At 45.6% G+C, this 22,211-nt stretch overlaps 1 long non-coding RNA gene across 1 annotated transcript; it reads left to right on the plus strand.

Annotated features, from left to right (window-relative positions):
• The first annotated feature begins 15,760 nt into the window (after positions 1-15,760).
• LOC122458575 lies at positions 15,761-20,277 on the plus strand. Its single transcript, XR_006278619.1, has 3 exons — positions 15,761-15,888; positions 17,618-17,628; positions 20,267-20,277. It is a non-coding gene; the product is annotated as an uncharacterized LOC122458575 (long non-coding RNA).
• Positions 20,278-22,211: the final 1,934 nt, after the last annotated feature.

The raw sequence follows: 22,211 nt of genomic DNA on the forward strand, positions 1-22,211 counted from the left end.
CATGGTCCTTGGAGTGACACGGGTCCAGGATCAGAGGTGACAGCAGGCGAGACATCACCAGAAGAGGGTGCAGAGCTAATTCCCAAGACATTCAGTAGGAGGCGCCACAGTGGAGAGTCTCACCCGGTCACAGTTTCCTTGTACTGCCCTGTCTGTACCCACTAGTTGTCTCTTTTCTCATACTTAGACTGTAGGCTCTTGGGGACAGGGACTGTCTTTTTGTTCTGGTTTTTTTTATGGTTCCTGCCACAATGGTGTCCTGGGGCTAGATTCACAGAGGAACTTAGGCATGGCAAAGCTGAGCATCACGCTGCCTACCATTTTTAGTCACTAAGAAAAGCACTGAGATTCACAGAGCCTGAGTTCAGCACCTCGGCTCCCTTTCTACAATGAAGGAGGTGGCGGGGGGAGAGACAGGCACATTAGAACAGGATTCACAAATAACAGCTTGCTAGGTGGCTGTCAGCCTAAAGTAGGCCATGGAAGATACTAGGGAAAGAAGTGTGACCTAAGTCCTGCCTTTCTCTGCTTGGGATTCTCAGCTACAAAACCTCTCCTGAGGTTAGGTGTCTATGTCATTTTTGCAAGAAGCCAGGGGAAGGGGCCCTCCCTACTCTGTTTTTTAGCCCAGTGGCTAGGTTACTCATCTGGGATGTGGGAGACCCCTGGTTCAAGTGCCTGCTCTGCCTGAGGGGGGAGAAGGGCATTGAACTGAGATCTACCACCTTTGAGGTACAAACCCTAACCTCTAGAACCTAGGCTAAGAGATATTCTATTTGGGGGTGCTCTCAGTTTCCCCTCTTGAAGCTGTTTCACTCTGAATAAATAATTTTAAAAAGGCACTGCAGCAGGATCCTGGGTCTTCCAACTCCCAGGTGAGTGCTTGAACCACCAGGCTACTGAGTGCTCTCTCTCTTTCTAACCTAATTATTCCTTGGTTATTTATTCACAGTAGAATAGCTTCAACAGACCAGAGCTCGCTTACCAGAGCAGGCCCCATAGGTAATTTAGGCAGAGGAATGCTTATTGTTTTCTGACTCGTGCATTGCAGTGGAGTTAGGTATCCGGACACCTGGCCTGAGGCTACCCTGTGCATGCTCAGAAGCAGGAACATAGGCATCTAGGGAACTTTTACTGCAAAAATCTAGGCACCAAATGAGTTTAGGCACTTATAGGTTCAGAGGCTGGGACTTTGAATCCCACTGGGGCCTGTGTCTGAGATTTAGATATCTAATTTATCAGTTAGGTGCCTAAATCCCCTTATGCATCAAGCCCCTGTTCATGACTAAAAAGAAAAGGAGTACTTGTAGCACCTTAGAGACTAACCTATTTATTTGAGCATAAGCTTTCGTGAGCTACAGCTCAGGCTGTTGTACTTTTCCTTCATGTGTAGCTTTTCCACTGGTGCCGTTTAGAGCTCTGCCTGTGTAGAGAAAGGTTTCAAAGTAGCAGCCGTGTTAGTCTGTATTCGCAAAAAGAAGAAAAGGAGTACTTGTGGCACCTTAGAGACTAACAAATTTATTTGAGCATAAGCTTTTGCTCAAATAAATTTGTTAGTCTCTAAGGTGCCACAAGTACTCATTTTCTTCTTTTTGTGTAGAGAAAGCGCAACACAGAACCATCGAGCTTTCAGATCTGCTACGCAGCCGTATTATCCCCAGTCATTATTATGCCTTAGAGAGCTCAAGTAAGATCAGAATTAAAGTTTTCATCTGAACTTTGCAGCTGTGATTGCAGACAGGAAAGTTCATAACTGATGTAGTAGGAAAAGTCAGCAACAACTTAAAATAAAAAAAAAAATAAGCTTCAGCGAGCATGAGATAAGTGGCCTGTAAATAAAATTGTAATTATACCAAACACTTTTTATTGAGGCATACATCATTATCCTCTGGTTAAATTATTCAGTGATTCATAGTCCAAAGTAATGTGAGTAGCTTATAATTTATGAAGCAATTCCTGAAAAGCAATGTCTTTCTTTTATACATGGTAGGAAGCCCCGGCTGCATGAAATGTCCAGTTTAGGACATGCTGGCAATGAACATCTGAGTTTTGTTAATCAAACATAATGCAGGGTAACAGGCCCTTGAGAAGTTTGGGGAGACCAGTTGTCACTGCTGTCACTGGTGTGCGTCAGAGTCATTAAAGTCACCTTGTCCTGGGTGGATTTTATAACGTCAGCAGAACACCCAGTGATTGAACTGCTGAACAGAACCAGTTTAAGCACAAACAGGTCAGTGCAATTCAATACCAATTCATCTTGGCAACCACTGCAGGTTTACCCCACACCCACACTACTGCCACTCGTCACTGTTTTAGTTGCAGTACTCATATATACCCAATACCTAATTCTGAGAAACATTGTATTCTGGGATATTCTAAGAGGCACTGTGATAACAGAACTATCTGGATCACTTCACTCTGAACCGTATTACTGCTGTTCATCCAGACACAAAACCAGTTCAGGGTGAAATGGATCAGACTGAACTGGTTCTTACACCCGCTGAAAACAAATCTAATCAGACTTAGTCTTGGAACATCTGTAAAACAGTGGGAGCATTTTTGCATGTGGATGTGCTAGCAATACAGACAATGCTTTGCCCCTCAAACCTGCAAGTTTTTGCACAGTGACCTGCCCAAATGTGCTGCCCTCTAGAGAAAGAGTGATTAGAGGCTACAGGTGGGCTGAAGTAGTTAAACGCTAAGGATCTGATCCACATTCCATTCAACTAAAGGGAATGACTGCCATTGCCATTAGTGGGCTTTGCTTTTGGCCTTAGGCCACGTCCTCCATAATGAGCAGAAGTACATTTTCACACCTTGTGTGTACTCGGTCCTCTGTGCCCAGATGTGAAGAGAGAAAATGGTGGGGGGGTAACTGGAGGATGAGTCAGTCTGAGGAGCTAAGATTAAGCACAGTCCTGGACAAAGGAGGTGCTCAACTATACATTTTTCTCTTAGTCCTTTCTAATGGCTGGATACCAGCACTCTCCTGAATGCATGAACAGGGGTTCCCCTGTGCTGCAGCTCATTGGTTTTACTTTGCACTTTCACAAGCAATACCCTGTACCTCTGTTGGGCAGGATCAAGCCTGGGAAGTGTAGCTCGTGTACTTTACTGCCATGGCTCAAAACCAGAGGCCCCCGATGTCAGCAGATGAACTCTTGGTTTTGTATATTGTTGGGTTTTTATATGACATTCTCTGGATCCATTTTTGTTTCTTGCTTTAAGAAAACAAAATAAATGACATTATAACTGTATCAGTGTGGTAAAGTCACTAGAAATGTAAATAAAAGTAAAGCTTTAATCAGGTTTGAAATCCAATAACTGTGATGTGAAGCAGACATTTTGGGCTTGTCTACTCAGGGACATCCAGGAAGGTAAATCCAAATTAACTAAAGGTGTAGATTAGTTCAAGCCTTGTATGAACACCCTCATTCAGAATTTAAATGTCCTTAATTTAGTTTTACTTAATTCACTTGCAAAACTCACATTGGGACATTAATGCACATTAAGGCACACAAATGTGGTTTAACTAATCCACTCCAAATTCACACCTCTAGTTAATTTGGATTAATTTTACTGGATGCCCCCATATAGACAAGCACTTTATTCATTCAGCTACACAATCCTGGGACATTAGAGATCTTATCTTAGCCACCAGACAGCCCTGACACTCATACAAAAAAGCACGTGTGTTTTCTGCACACTGCTAATTAAATAAAAATGAATGAATAAATAATGACTATCAAATTGTAGACAGAGGATCAGCCCAGTTCCCCTGCTGGGCCCAATTTCCTCTGTGGAGGAGCTAGTTATGGCTCCCTGGTTCCTCTTTAGAGAACCTCCAAGGCATAGCTAAAGTACTGGCTATGCCCCCAAAGGGTTGTTATCAGAAAACATTATTGCTATGACGCACTGAATCCCACATGCTTCTTGAGCCGGGATCTGTGGAGCATGAAATGTAGTTTGGAGCTAGCTACACCAGCTCTGTGCCTGTTGGGGACTCCAATATGCAGTCCCCACCTATGAATATGTGGTGGTTTTCAAGGCACATTGCACCATTGTAATGCGGTCAGACCCCAGTCATCAGCGGGCGGGATCGAACCTGGGACCACTGTAGTTTAGTGTATGAGCCTCTACTAGATGAGCTAAAAGCCACCTGGCTCGCTCCCTCACAGGGCACCACTTGGCCCTACAAATTTATAGTGTGGGCACATGTAACCAGTGATAAACACTCCCACTTCCCAGAACCTCCTGCAGTATTGTCCCTGTAATTATTATAGTTCTATAATATCTATCAGGGATTGATAGAGTGCAAGATGTGCTGTGTCTCAAAGACAAGCGCTAAAGGTGCCTCCACTGCTGGGCCCTCTATGTGCTAGTGGATTTACTAGGGCCAGTAGGAAAGACACTCAGAGTGAAACCACACTGAGCATTATTTGAGCTCCAGGGGGGGCAGTGGAGCGGGTCAGGGTTTGCCAAGCCTGGCTCCTGAGATGCTCTCTCCAGTCCAGTCTCTATTCACAGCAAATAGGAGTGTGCAAAGTTTCCAGGCCAGGTTCAGTTAGTGGTGTGTGTCTCATTGAGGCCTCTCTGCACTTGCTCTCTGCCCAGTCTCTGCTGCTCCCCCACAAGTCCCACACAGACATGCTCCCTGCGGCAGTCACATCCTGTTCCACCTGTAGATCCTGCTGCAGACAGATCTGTGCACAGTTCCCGGGTTTTTCTCCTGGGCTAGAGGGGGTCCAGCTGCTGGCTTGCCATGCCGTCACCACCTCTCAAAAGTGTCAGGTCACTTCCTGGGTCAGGGTCTTCCCACAGAGTTTCTGCCCTTGCTCCTACCCGGGGAAGGGGATGTGCAGTGAGGAGGAGGTTAATGGCACGGAAGTTCCTTGTTTAGCTGTTTCCTCCCCACACCATCAGCACACTCCCTAGTAGTGTTGGGCAGCTTCTGAAATATGCTTCTATTCGACCAGAAACACAAAAAGACACACAGCTCAGCAGGGTCTCAGCGTACAGATAATCAATACGACACTAGCAGCATGTTGGAGAGGTCAGTCTGTGAATATCAGCTTTCCAGCACACCAAGGGAAAAGTAACATGAGCAGTAAAGCTTCCAGGCTCTAAAGAAATATTTTATTTTTGGTTCTCTTGAGCTCTTTTCTCTACAAAACTGTTGGGCAAACCAAAACAAAACACCAATGTAAACATTTAATAAAAGCATAAATTGCATGGTGTGTAATGGGGGTTGTCAAGCTGTCCTGCAGTGGCTCAAGAGCGTGAATATCAACCTCCAAGCAGATTGCTAAGAACAAGGGTACAAACTCCAAATTGGTGTGAGTTCTATACATCCATTTCACCAACCAGCTATCCAGTGTATACTCATCAGGCACTATAGCAGCCTTACCATGGAATCACAGACAGTCCCTTTGGGTATTCAGATCTGTCTTGTCACCCAGGTGAGTTTTCCTTTTTGATAGATGGCCCTGTACATCATGAATCAGTAACAGCCAGGATACTCTGAGCCCCAAAAACCAGCCACTGACCCCAGATCAGTTGCACTATAGATCTCACACCAAAGACAATGCTTGTAGCCCATCCCTATTATAAACTATCTAAAGATTCCTCAGATACGAAAAGGAAATAAGCAGGGGCGGCGAGTTATATCTCCATGTGGTCCCTTAGCACCAGCAATATTCTGAGCCCAGCGGCCCAGCTCCACCAATATTTGGGGCCAGGTGCCCCCCTGACCCCACCTGCGCCCTCCCCCCCCACGCCTCCCCCGAGCGTCCCCCAGCCCCCTCTAGCTGCCCCCGCCCGCCTCCCTGGGCCCAGGAGCAAAGCGTCCCTGCCTCTGCCTCTTGCATGCAGCTCCATGCTGCCTCCCTGCCGCAGGGTCCTAGCGACCCCCAACTCGACTGCCAGGGCAGACTGACTCTGAGCCTGCCCTTCCACCTCAGACCCTTCCCTTTTCCGGCGGGACCCTCCACCAGCACAGGGCCCCCCCCCGCCCACAGTCACTGCTCTTGCCCCATGCTGGGCAAGGAGGCAGCCCCATCCCTCACCCCCAGTGAGGATACAGTCAGGGGCAACACCAGGGGAGGAGGCGCACGCAGCACCCCCGGCACCCACCACGGGGGAGACGAGGGAGATTCCTGGACCTGAGAGGGCCCTAGGAGCACATGCAGTGACAGTGGTGGGGGTGAGTGTGCTGCTGTGGGGGGCGGAAAAGGGGGGCTCCTCCCCCAGAGCTAGCTGCTGCCGGCAGGGAAAGGGCTGGGAGGAGTCCTCCTCTCTGGCCCCTGTCCCGGAGCAGCCTGCCTGCACCCCAAACTCATCCCCAGCCCTGCCCCACCCCAGAGCCCACACCCCCCGCCAGAACTTTCACCCCCATACCGCACCCTCAACCCTCTACCCTAGCCCTGAGCCCCTCCAACACCCCAAACAACTTATCCCCAGTCCCAGCCAGAGCCGTCACCCCTCCTGCACCCCAACCCTCTGCCCCAGCCCTGGGCTCCCTCCAACACCACAAACCCCTCATCTCCAGTCCCAGCCAGAGCCCTCATCCCCACACACCCCAACCCTCTGCCCCAACCCTGAGCCCCTCCAACACCACAAACCCCTCCTCTCCAGCCCCAGCCAGAGCCCTCATCCCCCCACACCCCAACCCTCTGCCCCAGCCCTGACCCTTTCTAACCCCCAAACCCCCAGCCCCAGACAGAACCCCCACACTCCTACTCTCACCCTGAGCCCCCTCCCTCACCCCACACCCCTCATTCCCAGCCCCAGACAGAGCCCTCACCCCCTACACCCCTACTCTTGCCCTGAGCCCCTCCCATACCCCAAACTCCTTATCTGCAGCCACACCCCACAGCCCTCACCCTGCACCCCCTCCCATCCCCAAACTCCCTCCCAGAGCCTGCACCCTGCACCCCAATCCCCTGCCCCAGCCTAGGACCTGCACCCCAGACCTCCTCCCCAACCCAAACTCCCTCCCAGAGCCTTGGGCAGGTGGGGGGCATAGTTTGTGGGGGGTGGGGCAGGTTCTGCGCACCACCAAAATTTCTACAAACCTGCCATCCCTGGAAATAAGAGATATTTACAAGCTTAAAGCAGGTGAACATATACACACAAATGAATTAACCCAGGGTAAGCACTGGGGTTCTCTTGTGTATACCTTGAAAACCTTGCCTCTCAGAGACCAAACAACACAGAGAAACAGTTTCTTCTTGTTGGGGGTTTGTATTCCCTTCCACCCTTTCCCTCTGAGCTTCAAACTCAGCTGATGGGAGGAATTCACTTGCATGACTCATCTTCATGGGGGCAAGAGAGAGTAATCAACAAAATCTTTTGTCCTCTTTAATGTTCCACAAGAGATCCAGTGTTGAGGAGTCTTCCCTGTTGGGCAGGACATAACACCTTGTTGAAGACCAGCATCTCCCAGGAGTGAGTCTCTTGCTCTCCTGTCTGTTGATTTACAGAGTTTACAATACAGATGCTCCAATATTATCTTACAATATGGGATACAGCTATTGTAAGTGAGATTAATGCATGCAGCAACACACAAGCATTCCATGAAGTCTAAACACATTCCTATAATCCTAATACCCATTTGAACAATACCAACACACAGGTGAGCCAGACTGATCCCACCTATGCATTTGTCAGGGTGCTATTGAGGCATGGGGAGCTTGGCATGAGCTGTCACCTGGTTTGCCAGCGTCACAGGGATAACTTACCTTTGCTTTTTGAAATGTGGAGTCTGCATGGATCTTTTGGCCCCATTGAATATACAGGGTGCACAAGGAAGGCTCCCGTTGTAGGGAGTGGCTTGGAGCCTTGCAGAGAGAGCAAAGAGCATGGCCTCACCATGCAATGAATCCAGTCCATCCACTGGGACCGTGGGTATGTCCTCACCAGTGTAAGCAAGGTTTGTAGCTACTCTGGCAGGCACAGGGCAATGGACATCAGAGCCAGGGGCCCTCCCATCTGTGCTCCCCCATCTGTGCTCTCCATTTGCTCATAGGAGAGGTATCGGGCAAGTAGTCCCTGCTCTCATCACTGCCAGCAGAGGCACAATGTGAGCAGAGCCAAACAGGGCAGCGTAGGCCTTGCCTACATGAGAGAGCTGTGCTGACTTAACTAGACTGGCATAATTAAATCCCCCAACACCCAATGTGAGTGCAGTTCTAACAATATCAAGGTGCTTTATATTTAGGGTGACCAGATGTCCCTCTTTTACATGGACAGTCCCAATATTCAGGGCTTCTTTTTATATAGGGTCTATGACCCCTATCCCCTGTCCCAATTTTTCACATTTGCTAACTGGTCACCCTATATATACTGGTATGTCTGTTTCCTTATGGGAAGGGGAATAAAATATACCTGAAGAAGAGCTCTGCGTAAGCTCAAAAGCTTGTCTCTCTCACCCACAGAAGTTGGTCCAATAAAATATATTACTTCACCAACCTTGTCTCTCTAACACCCATATATGACACCTTTATACCAGCCTAAAACTGCTGCACTGGTATAACTAGGGCATAGATCAGGCCCAATTGCACAGCTGAATACAGGCGGTGACAACCTAGCCCTAAGTGATTTGACCAGAGCAACACAGAGTCAGTGGCAGAGGCGTGAAGAGAAGCCAGGTCTCCTGACTCTTCCCAGTCCCTGTGCTAAACACCACTTCACACATGGATTTTTCTGTGCATAAGTTTAAGTGCAGCAGACATCTGCATGCTTGTCCCATCTTGATGCCATTAATCAGCTAGGGAGAGAAGGAACGATTACTTCTCTATCAAGGGGTTTGTTTATTTTCTGGCTGCCACACACTGCCGCATTCCCCTGGGAAATCAGAGAATATTGGTGGAGCTAATTTTTTTAAAATTAAAAAGTGACCTAAAGTTCTTGGCAAATTGGAGGCTGCACCTTTCAACCATCTCCCGCAGATCTGTTCTGTGTGTGTAAAATTAAAGGTATGAAGCACGTTAGCTGCCTTTTGGATCAGTCAGCCATTTCAGCTTTGATGAGCAGAAATGAACTACAGGTAACAAAAGTGAAGGAGATGTGTGCAAATATGTAGAAGATGTTACTCTTCTTATTAAGAGTGTTAACACAATGCAGATCTTGTCCCAGGAAACTAACAGGGATAAAATATCCTTTCCAAGTGATGATCTTGAGAGAGACTTTTCATTTATTACTGTTAGTATTATTTGTGTTATGGTAGCATTCTGAGGCTCCAACCTCAGATCTGGTCCCTATTGTGCTAGATGCTGTGCATACAAATAGTAAGAGATGGTTCCAAACAGACAAGACAGACAAAGGGTGAGTGATAGGAAATAGTAATCTTTAGGCTATGTCTACACTACCGTGGTAAGGTGACCTACGCAACCCAAACAACCTATGCTATGCTACATACCTGAGGTTGAGTTACCGCAGGATCTATACCGCAGGACAGGGTGATGGGAGAAAATCTCCCATTGTCTTACCTTACTCTTCGCATGGGGTAGAGTACAGGGGTTGAACAGAGAGCGATCTGCTGTCAATTTGGCAGGTCTTCACTAGACCTGCTAAATTGACTGCCGGTGGATCAATCTCAGAGCGTCGATCCCGGCTGTAGTATAGACATAGCCTTACTCTACATTGGGGAATTGAGGCATTAAGGTTACTCAGGAAGTCCATGGTAGTCAGGAATTGGACCCAGATCTTCTGAGTCCCAGTCCAGTGCCTGAACCACAAAACCATCCTTCCTCATTCCTTTAGTGTCATCTTTCTTTCCAAACCCAGATATCGCAAGGAGCTAGATCAGGGATCGGCAACCCTCAGCCTGCGCCACTTCCCACAGCCCCCATTGGCCTGGAACTGTGAACCTCAGTCAGTGGGAGCTGTGATCGGTCGAACCTGTGGATGCTGCAGATAAACAAACCATTCTGGCCTGCCAGGGGCTTTCCCTGATGGGCTGCATGCCAAAGGTTGCCGATCCCTGAGCTAGATCTTATTCTTTCCAGACCGGAGGTTGGAGATGGGGCAATAGTTGGACTATAGTGGTAGATTCTGTGATAAAAGTACAGGGATCTTCATTCTTGGACTACAGAATGTCACAGGACCAGATCCTCAATTGATGTAAAATGACCTAACTCCATTGTCGTCAACAGCGTCAGGCTGATATACCAGCTGAGGGTCAGGCCTGTGTTTGGAGGGTAGAGCTGCTCGGGGCTAATTTTTAAGCCCACCTGAGCACATGAGGTTTGAGTCTTGATCCAACCATGACCCTTCCCCCATATCTGATGCAGCCCACTCATTCCCCAGCTCACACAGTGCAACAAGATGGTGGCGGCCAGCCGGAGCGAGCCATATGGCTGATACCACATTGACACCACTGACAGGAGGTCATCAGAAGTGACCTGACTCAAGCCCAAGAGAATACGGAGTTTTCAATTCTGACCTGACCCAAAACAGACACTTATAATCAGGTTCTATTGGGTTTCGGTTGGGTTGCAGGGCTCTAGAACAGGATAATTGTTGCTTAACTGCTAAAGGCTGAAACTCACCTAGAGTCAATAGTCTGCAGAAGAAATATGCACCACATAAGTCCCATGTAAACCATATTTCGATGACTTAAATGGTACATAGGCCTGTGTGAGTGCTCTGCATAGGACTGAATTTCACCCTAAAGCAAACAGTCTTGAATGTAAGGAAAGTCCTCAATGGAAGGAAACAAATCATAAAGGACAAACTTGACTTGATAAATTTGCTCAAGTTCTCTCTTTGCAGATTAACGAGTCTTGCTGCATAAAGACAGGTTTCAGAGTAGCAGCCGTGTTAGTCTGTATTCGCAAAAAGAAAAGGAGTACTTGTGGCACCTTAGAGACTAACAAATTTATTAGAGCATAAGCTTTCGTGAGCTACAGCTCACTTCATCGGATGCATTTGGTGGAAAAAAAACCAAATGCCTCCGATGAAGTGAGCTGTAGCTCACGAAAGTTTATGCTCTAATAAATTTGTTAGTCTCTAAGGTGCCACAAGTACTCCTTTTCTTTTTGCTGCATAAAGCCACTGAAGAGAGTTGTCAGAATAGTTGCTCCTAGCAGGTACCTAGTGACAGCCAGCACCGCAGCCAACTGTGAACAAAGTATTCAAAAACTCTTCAATCTAAGTAGCAGAATTAACACTCCTGAAATCACTTGTGTCTGACTTTGTATCATCGGAATTGAGCAGGGTCAACTAATTGGGGGATAATGGGGATGAAAAGAAGAGTGTGAATAAAAGAGAACAAGAAGCAGTAGAAAATATGCTTCCAAGGCTTTGTTTCTTTCTGATGGCTCTCCTCCTAGCTTACCTAATGCAAAAAAGGGGAGGTATGTGCTGCAGATGCATCATAAAAGGCACACAAAGAGCTGGGATTGTTTGGTGCATATTCGTCTCCTTTTATGTCTGCCAGCTGGCCAGTCACTAATGCTTCTTTTGTGGGGAGCTCTGTGAAGAGAGAAAACAACACTGCTCCTCTGGTAACTTCATTCCTCTTGTTGCAACCTTTGCCCAGGCTCAGCTTTCTAAGGGCAAAGTGAGAAAGGCAGATATATGATTCAGGAAGCTTGCGAGTTTGGAAAGCTTTGCAAGTCAATGATTAAAGGCATTGTGACCTTCAGTCTCGAACAAGCCAGGTTCTTTATTTCAGAAAATCGACTCCACTTCTTCATAGCACAGTTGGGTGACAATGGAGAGACACCAGCTGACGATATGGCCAATTGTGTTTATCTTTTCTTTCTTACTCTTGTGCTTTAATGGCTAATTAGTATAGCCTCTTCTACTGTTCCCTTTTACCATTCAAGCTATTGAAGTGGCTGTATTTTTTGTGTTCACATGGAAAAGACTTAATAAGCAAGGTCAAAGCTGTAAAGTAATGTAATTGATAACGATGGTCCAGTAGTTTGGGTGCTTGCCTTTGATTTGGGAGACCAGCTAAATCTTGTGCTGCCACAGGCTTCCTATGAGACCTTGAGCAAGTTATTTAGTCTCTCTATGCCTCAGCTCCCCATCTGTAAATTGGGGGTTATATCACTGCCCTACCTGACAAAGGTGTTGGGAAGATAAATGCATTTCACAGTTGTGAGACACTTAGAGTATGTCTACACTACATTGTAAACCCAGGTCTGTAGGAACCGGGCTTGTGGACTCAGTGATTCCAAGCCCATGCTTCCATGTGCTCTCTGCACTATCAACTGTGTTTAAAGTTGTTGGACCTAGGTCTCACAGATGTGCTAGTGTCCATACTGCACTAAACAAACCTTCTGACTCATATCCACACTGCAAAATGATAGGGCTTGGATCTGAATCCTAGCAGGATTTGGGCTCTGATCCACCTTCCCTAGCAAGGCCCTAGGACCTGAGTCCATGTGTAACGCCGACAGACCCCAGTCGTCAACGGGCGGGATCGAGCCAGGGATGTCTGGAGCTTAGTGCATGAGCCTCTACTGCATAATCTAAAAGCCAACTGGCTGTTAGTGAAGGCTGTTGAGCTGACTCATTTTATATCTCTCTCAAAGTGGTCTCGGTGCCACGAGATGAGACAGAACAGCACACCTAGAAGTGGTGGCAACTTTAAACACAGTTGATAGTGCAGAGAGCACATGGAAGCATGGGCTTGGAATCACCGAGTCCACAAGCCCGGTTCCTACAGACCTGGGTTTACAATGTAGTGTAGACATACTCTAACTGTCTCACAACTGTGAAATGCATTTATCTTCCCAACACCTTTGTCAGCATGTGTGGGTTAAACATGCTGAGCCAAGTCAGACAGATTTGTGTGTGGATGGAAGAGATGGTTGGGCTCAAACCTGAGTGAGAGCCAGGCTTAGTGTGCAGTGTAGACGTACCTTTAGATTAGTGGTGTGCAAACATTTCCAGTTGTGTCTCCCTTACCGCTAACAGAATCTATCCATCCCCCCTCCATTACTGCACTGCTAAGGCTTCCTCAGCAGCGGAGCTAGGGCTGAAGGCAGAGATGGGGGCAGAACTGGGGATGTAGGAGAAGCTGGGGCTAGAGGTGGAGCAGGGCTGGGGGTGGAGTGGGACTGCAGACAGATCTGGCCTGGAGGCGGAGCTGGGCCTGGAGGTAGATCAGGAATGGGGCTGAACAGGGTTGAGGGCGAAGCTGGGCTGGGGGTGGACCATGGCTGGAGATGTGGTGCTCCCATCAGCCGTGGGGGCTGGCCTGGGCTTCACCATGCCCCCCCCCCCAAACCTTCATCTGTGCCCTCCTAAGGGGGCATGCCACACAGTTTGGGAGCCACTGCCTTAGCTGCTGTAGTGATCGGGACCATAGGAACAATAATGTAGTGGAGGTGCTGCTCTTCTCTCAGAGGTAATACTGAATCAATACCTTTGTACAGTGTCATGGGTCACTTGTTAGGTGCCAACATGCAGATAAGACATAAAACCAAAGTCCTGACAATTGTCATTAGGAAAAAAAATCAGATGGCATTTTCACAAGAGTAGGTCTGTTAGCCTTGGCATCCTGACCAAATTTTAATTGGGGTAATTAAATGTTGTTTCCCTTGCAGTTGCAACTGGATAAATTATTCTTCACTTCCTGTCTGAAACTGTTATGTACAGTACACTGCATTGTGCAATGCCTTGTGTATCAGAGGTGGCAGCAGTACAGGATGTATTGTGGCAAATTGCCGACACTACTATGATGGGTCTCGCACTTTCTCTTCTTGGGCAGGGGGGTTCAGGGCACCGTTTCTTGCCCCTGAACTGGGATATTAACTACCCCACTAGTGTCCTAGAGGAGGGGAGAGGAGAGGGAGGGACCCAGGCATTCCCTCTACTCTGGGTCCCAGCCCAGGAGCCCTAGGGATAGCGGTAAGCCACTAGAATTAGTGGTTCTTTCCCCTGGGCTATTTCCCTCTCTGGCCCTTCAGCTTGTGGGGCTTCCTGCCCTCCCTCTGCACAAACCAGGTGTCCCTTTACCTAGGGTCTTGGTCTTCTTAGCCCACTGCAGCAATTCTCCAAACTCTCCTCTGCTTCCCTCCAAACTGCTCTCTACTCCAACATCAATCCACTCTGTTTTAACTCCTCCAAACTGCTTTTTGCTCCAATGCCAATCCACTCTGCTTCAAATCCTCCAAACTGCTCTCTGCTCCAACACCAATTCATTCTGCTTCAATTCCTTCTCTTGTCTAATTGAAGCAGGGAGTTTTTATCATGTGACTGGCTTCAGGTGCTTTAATTGGCTTCAGGTGCTTTAATTAATTTATAGCAAACTTTCTTCCCTCTACAGGGAATAAGGCTCCCTTCTAACACTCTCCTGCTGCCCTCTGGCCATGCTGTATCACAATATATACAGCTGATTGTGGCTAGAATGTGAGCAATAGAGGATGAGTGGGGCCTTGGCTTGGAACTGCAATGGACAGTGTAACTGAGCCAGCACGGGGGTTATCATAACTTGCCGCTGGCATTAGTCAGCAGCAAATTACTACTCCCTATAGCAAGGGAGGAACAGAGAGAGGGAGGAATGTCTCTGAGTCACTGCATCTCCTGGGGACACTGGCGTACCATCCCATTTGCTCAGAAAAGTGCCTGTGTGTCCTTTAGGGTAGTGCTACTCAAAGTGGTGGTCTGCGGACCGGTGCCAGTCCATGACCCATCGGCTACTGGTCTGTGTGCACATTGGAAAAAAAATGCTGGTCCCCCACATCAGATAGCTTGAGAAGCACTGCTTCAGGGTCCTCTTGAATCATTTGGGATTACAGGTGCTTGTGAGGTTGCACTCCATATGCTTTATGAAACTATGAAATGTGAATATGATGTAACCTCTTTGAAAATGTCTCTTGTAAGGTACCATTACAATGCTTATAATCTATTGAGTGTGTTCATCCTATTTGTTTGCATGTATCATTTCTATGTCTGGAGTAAAGAAAATAAGATATAAACTTGTACTACTGATGTAAATATATTAAGTGGAAGCCATTAAGGGTGCTTCACAATCAATGAACTGTAAATGGCTCTGTTTACTTGCAAACCTTTCTGGGTACCTGTGGGACAGCCCAGGAAAAATGGAGGCTGGGGTCTCACAGGACATATGACCATGTCACCTGATACTGGAATCCATCTTAAATCTGGTACTTTTCCATTTAGAAGGAGGGGTGGGGACCCAGAGAGACAAAAGTTTCCCATCTTGTGGCAAAGTTATAAAAGGGGGTGGAGCTGGACAAAGGGGGAGGCCAGTCATGAGAAAACTCCTGCTTACCACCTAAGATGTCTGCTGGAACTAACAAGGACTGTACCAGAGGAAAGGATTGGGCCCAGACTAGGAAGAAGTCTAGTCTGTGAAAGAAGTTTATTGGAACATCTCCGAGGGTGAGATATTACCTGTAATCAGTTTCTTAATGTATTAGGCTTACACTTGCATGTTTTGTTTTGTTTTATTTTGCTTGGTGATTTCTTAAAACCACTCAAATCCTACTTTTTATATGTAATAAAATCACTTTTTTTTATTAATATACCCAGAGTAAGTAATTACGCGGGAGATCAAATAGCTATGCATATCTCTCTATCAGTGTTATAAAGGATGGACAATTTATGAATTCACCCTGTATATAAGATTTATACAGAGTAAAATTGATTGGGGGCGGGGGTTGGATCCCATTGGGAGCTGGGTGTCTGGATGCTGTAGGGAGGTAACCTGCTAAGCTATTTTCACTTAAAGCCTGCAGTTTTGGGGGAATGGTCCAGACCCTGGGTCTGTGTTACAGCAGGCTAGCATGTCTGTCTCAACAAGGCAGGGTTTTAGAGTCCCAAGCTGGCAGGAAAAATGGGCTCAGAAGTAATTTCAGCACATTGGGTGACAGTCCCAAGGGGATCCCTGTGACTGAACCCTTCACAGTGCTATATAAATATAACACATTGTTACCCTAAATTCCTGTGCACCATAGAATATGTGATGTTCATTGGTTTTAAAAATGCTTCATTGTCCCTTTAAAAATATGCTTACCTTAATTGTTTTGAAAAATAATGCAACCAATGGCTAGTTTTTAAAATCTCTCTCAGAAACTACTGCAGCTGTCAATAGAGTGGTATCATTCCTTGAATGCAGCACTGGGATCCGCAAATTCTAGAGCTGTAATCCTAGCTCCACTGCTGACTTGTTGGGTGGCACTGGGCTATTTGCTTGAGGACCCACTCAGTGGGATACTTAAACATGGGCCTAACTTTAAGCACAAGAAGAGGCGCGCTAAGCTCAAGGGAACTGCTGGTATGCTTAAAGTTATAGAAGTGTTTAAGCATCTTGCTGAATTAGGGCCTTTGGGGTCAATTCGGAGCATCCTCCATGTCCATGGTTTAATTCCCCAAATTATTTGTTCTGCTTCAGTGACCAACCATGAGAGTTGAGGGCACTCATCACTCTAATAGGCCAGGCCCTTACAGACACATTTTCAGACTTATGGGTGCCATAGTTAGGAACCTAAATAAATAGATTTAAAACCATATTTAGGGAATCTAAATTTGAAAGTTTTGGCCATATTTTCCATCTCAATTTCCCTGTTTGTTGAACGGGAATAATATTTACCTACCTCAAAGAAGGTTGTTGTAAGCTTCAGGGAAGTGCAAGGAGTTGACCTTTATGTAAGTTCTGAGGAGAGACAATATTAGGCCCCAATCCTGCACATACTTAACTTTACTCATATGAACATCCTTTGATGTACATGCCTAAGTGTTTGCAATATAGGGGTGTTAGTTATGAGATTGTGAAGTGCTCTGAAGACAAAAAGTACAAGTACTAAGTAGAATTGTTTGGATACCAGGCAGAAATATCTGGCAAATAATTTATTCAACAAATATTAGATGCCCATTGAATTCTTTTAGAATGTTAGTGCTTAGCATTGTTTTTAAAGTCTAGGTTGGAGATCATGAAGATCAATACGCCACCTAAAAAGTCCTTCTGTTGGCAAAGGTGTTTTTTTTTTAATAGAAATATGATGTTTTTTGTAAGCATCTGTTCCTGTCAAGGCTCCTGTTTTAAACCACATGACATATGGCTTTGAATTCCTCTGCACAAAAACAGCATTGTCCCTCTCAAGAGTCAATATTAATTAACGCTATGTTATTCTCTTTATTATCTGCTTGGCAATAGGCCCCCAAGGGCTCATAGTCTGAACTCAGCATGGAGGTTGTTTCCCTTGGAAAGTAGCACATTCAAACCAGCTGGCAATATTTCTGCAAACTGGAATACTGTGTTCATTCCCCCAAACTACTTCCTGCTGATTGCTTTATTTTGGCAGTGAGCCATCCCACATATAAAGGGTAATCAATAGGCTGAATCAATATTTACAATGTAATTTCTGAGATGAATCTATACATGATAGAGAAAAACCTTTCAGCAGAGAACGTGGGATGAAGATGTCTCCAGACTACAGGAGTCTTATATCTGCATTCATATACATATGTAAATATATATGCAACTATCAAACAACAGAGCTGGAGGCACTCGCAGTCCAGCTTTGACAGGGTTGGACACTAAATATCCAGAGAAAATGAAATGTTTTGGTTGAAGGGGAACATTTCACCCCCTGCTGCATGTATGTGTATGGGTGTCTGAGGTCCTATGAGTAAGTGGTGCCATTGGTAGGAACACACAAAATGAACAAAGCAATGTGTTCAAACACAGGTTGAAAGCCATCTTTTCTTCCAATCCAGCATTGCTCACTTTGATGTTTGAATGTTATTTCTAAGCAAAACAAAGCAAAACAGCCTGTCAAACTTTCCCTCAAACTACTTCTGCGTCCTTCTAGGAAATTCTGTTGCTAACCACAGCAAAGAACTTACTATCCTGTTTAGCTGCTGAGAATGTGGAGTGCCCATATTGTATGATTGCTCTGTTGTTGTAGCTGTGCTGGTCCCAGGTTATTAGAGAGACAAGTGGGTGAAGTCAAACCTTTGTGTAGCTTGAAAGCTGGTCTCTCTCACCAACAGATATTGGTCCTGTCAGGGTTCCCTCCTCCATTCTGAACTCAAGGGTACAGATGTTGGGACCCGCATGAAAGACCCCCTAAACTTAATTCTACCAGCTTAGGTTAAAACTTCCCCAAGGCACAAATTCTTTGCCCTTGGATGGTACGCTGCCACCACCAAGTGATTTAATAAAGAATCAGGGAAAGGACCACTTGGAGTTCCTACTCCCCTCTAATATCCCCCCAAGCCTCCACACCCCCTTTCCTGGGGAGGCTTGAGAATAAATAAGATGAGCACAGACCAACCTTGGGATTTTTTTAGGACCCTAAAAAAACCCCCAATCAGATTCTAAAAGAAACAGAATTTTATTAGAAAGAGAAAGGTAAAAGAAGCACCTCTGTAAAATTAGAATGGAAGATAATCTTACAGGGCAATCAGATTCAAATACACAGAGGATTTCCCTCTGAGCCAGACTTTAAAGTTACAAAAAGAAAACCAGGAATACACCTTCCTCTCAGCACAGAGAAAATAACAAGCCAAAACAAAAATAAGCTAACGCATTCCCTTGCTAGTATTTACTAATTCTAATGGAGTTGGATTGCAGACCAAAACTTCCCCCCTACCCCCAATTTGAAAGTATCTTGTCCCGTTATTGGTCCTTTTGGTCAGGTGCCAGCCAGGTTACCTGAGCTTCTTAACCCCTTACAGGTAAAAGGATTTGTGCCTCTGGCCAGGAGGGATTTTATAGTACTGTATAAAGGAACATTGTTACCCTTCCCTTTATATTTATGACAGGTCCAGTAAAAGATATTACCTCACCCACCCAGTCTCTCTCATATTACATGAAGTAGACCTAGCGGAGTGGCTGGCTGGAGATTTTGTTGACAGGCAGGGGGGAAAATGACACAAGCTGAATTTCAAGGCTCGGGTAGGATATAAACTAAAGAGCAGCAAGGGGGGGTTGCTTTTGAAATGGGCACTTAGAAAGTTTGCCAAGTCTTGTGCTGTACAATTAATAAGCTGGGCAGATAATGAATTAGTTGAACTACTCACATGCCTGCAGATATCCCTATTTGTAGATGGCTACCAAAATGATTGCCAGGTCATTTAGCACATCTAATGTAAGTGTAGTCATTGGCTTTCTTGTTCAGAAAATGAGCAGTTACCCACTGATGTGCTGTTTGCAAGCATCTGCCAGCTCTGTGCTCACTAGCCATATGGCACCCTCCTTTGAAGTGTGCACCTAATGCTTTCTATGGACACTGCAGTTGTGAGCTTTGTGAATGATGTTCCACTGCAGGGAAAGCATTCTGAATGATTTAAAAGGGAAGTTATTGTGGTGTCCCCCATCCACTGCTCGTGCATAGGTATTTCACTGTATAGTTCTATTATTCATTATTATTATATTAATATTTTGGACCGGATTATTCCCTTGAGCTAGACAGCTTCATAAGGGAGCAAGGGCCCGCACCCATCCCGCTGCATGGAGTCCAGGTGTGGAGGAGAACATAGGTCTGCAGGTCCAATGTTCTCTTTTGCGAGCGAGAGGAGGGGAAAGGGCAGAGAGTAGATGGCCCAGCCTCCCCTTCACATCAGCCAGTGGAGCCGACTGGAGGAGAGAGGGCGAGTGTGAAATAGCATGTGCCCTGCTCTGGAAAGGAGGAGTTCTAGAGAAATTGTGCTATATTGGGATCTCTCTGAGCAACAGTCCCTTCCTGCTGCTTCTCCTGAGGTGGCAAAGGTAGAAAGAGGGACACATTTGTTAACTGCATTTTCCATTCTGAATTATTTGCTTACTTCAATTGTGATCTAATCATGTGAACTGCCATGAGCTGCCACCTTCTTGGCTGACACACCAGGAACGAAACCAGGGAACCTACAGACAACAAGCTGCTACAGCTTGATCTAAAGAGCCAAGACTTCACTGGTAGGGTCTCTAACACCCTATATACTCTGTAGACTGGCTGAATGAAAGCCACAGTAGACAGGCACAGAGTGGGCACTGAAGCACACACTTACCAGTGGGTTATGTTTGCAAATGCAAGGACTCAAGTTTGGAGGAACTTGTTTGTGCGAGTGTGAATCTCTTACTAGAGTTCAAAGCCCTGGTCACAGACTTAGAGTGTGTTTACACAGGAAAAGAAAAGCTCTCTTCTTAACTTGGGTTAGTTCACCCAGGCTGTCTAACTCAGGCTAAAATAGAAGTGAAGCCACAGCAACTTGGCTTTTAACTCAGGTTAGCATCTTGAGTTCAAACTCATAGGGCAGCCTGAAGTTGCTATTTTAAGCCTTGTTAGTTAATATGTGTTAGGTAACCTGAGATAAAACACATATTTTGCAGTGTAGACATGCCCTTAGCTAATGATGCCTGAAAAAGGCTTTAGACTGTGGCTGTAAATGGGGAAGGGGAAATACCTGTATGACCACAGCCATCTCCGATCTTCCCTTTGCGGTAACCATGTCACATGTAGCGTTGCAGAGATAATAGATAGTATTATGTTAAGATGGATTTTCTCAAGGTATGCAGCCTATTTAGATGAGATAATAAGAATGTTTTTTACTTCTGACAGGTTTCAGAGTAGCAGCTGTGTTAGTCTGTATTCGCAAAAAGAAAAAGAGTACTTGTGGCACCTTAGAGACTAACAAATTTATTCTAGTGGCAATAGATAGAATTCAAAAAGTCAGGTTCATCATTAAATTAAGGAGATGTCATACTTTCAATAAAAAGTAAACCTTGTAGAGCATCTAGACAGACAGGGGTGACATAAAACAGATTCTGCAGAAGACCTAGGTCCTATATTGGAAAGGGTTCACTTATTTTAGTGGGCATTGGATCAGGTCCACAGAGAACACATGAGACTTTCGATAATCTCTGTAGTGCCAGAGTAGTTGCAATAGCAGAGACCATAAAAACATAAGAATGGCCATACAAAGACAGACCAATGGTCCATCTAGCCCAGTATCCTGTCTTCTGATAGTGGTCAGTGCCAGATGTTTCAGAGGGAATGAACAAAACAAGCAATCATTGAGTGATCCTTTCCCTCCCGGCTTCTGGTGATCAGACTGGCTTCTCAAATCAGATTATCTGCTTTGAATTAGCTGTTTATTTAACTCCTGTGGTACACTTTAGGGAAATTACTGTAATGCAAATTTTGGATGACTCGAGTCAGGTCATGTCTTTTGATACAATGCACTAATGTAAAATGGATTTGTGCTAGTGCCCAAATGCTATGGTGATGGTCACAGTAGACAGGCTTCAGACAGTCAAGCAGATAGATGCAGGAATTTTCAGTCTGCCTGGGGACTGCCTGTCTGAGGAGTAGAACAAAATATTCTAGCAACTTTCCACTTGGGACAAGTAGCTTCTCATGTATAGTCTCATTATTGCAAAGCTCATGGCATTGCCCCCCACCCTTTCTTTTTATCCCCAGGCATTTATAAACAGGAGAGATTTGTAAAGATTTGCTGGAAGGGGAGGAGAATTGAGCTTTTAAGTTGCCAGGCTCACTAGTGCTGGGGTGTATTATATTGACTGCTGGGTTTATGGTACTCTATTACATTTTTAAATTAGTCCCGGGCATCTAGAGTATATGGATAGATGCACATGTTTAGCATTTGTATCAATCTAAATAAGTAATAAATTGGACAATAGAGTGACAGAAACTGTAGAATATCTGAAATAGTGTAGATACAATTAGATGAGATGAGAACAGAGCCAATCTATTTAGGGAAGATAAAATTAGATTAGGCAGACACAAAGGTATATTTTGACTTCAATGGAGCTATGATAATTCACCCTAGCTGAGGATCTGACCCACAGATTCAAGAATTAACCATCCACCCTCATCAGAGAGGTAACACAATAACTACTGAGCTCATAGATTGTGAGTGGCATTTCCCAAAGCACTCAGAATGGTTCTATTACATTGATTTCAATGGGTGCAGGGCTAGGTCAATGTTGAGTGCTTTCCATAATTCACACTCTATTTCCATTCCATCTCTGTGTGATCTATTTTAAAATGACATGTGCTATAGGCATGGGAAAGTATGTGAGTGTGGGTGGGTGGGAGGGGACGGATACACTTCACAAGAATTATGTCATAACTACTGGTAAATTTAAGGTAAATTTAGAGGCCATAAGTGCCTCTGCAGGTAACATTTTGTATTAGAGGATTGCTCATGAGCTGAGTGATGCCTCAATAATACATTTTAGTGACTCTAGAAATGCTTAGATAGACAGAGTGCTGCATTCCCAG

This window comes from Dermochelys coriacea, chromosome 2 (assembly GCF_009764565.3).
Source record: "Dermochelys coriacea isolate rDerCor1 chromosome 2, rDerCor1.pri.v4, whole genome shotgun sequence".
Taxonomy (NCBI): Eukaryota; Metazoa; Chordata; order Testudines; family Dermochelyidae; genus Dermochelys; species Dermochelys coriacea.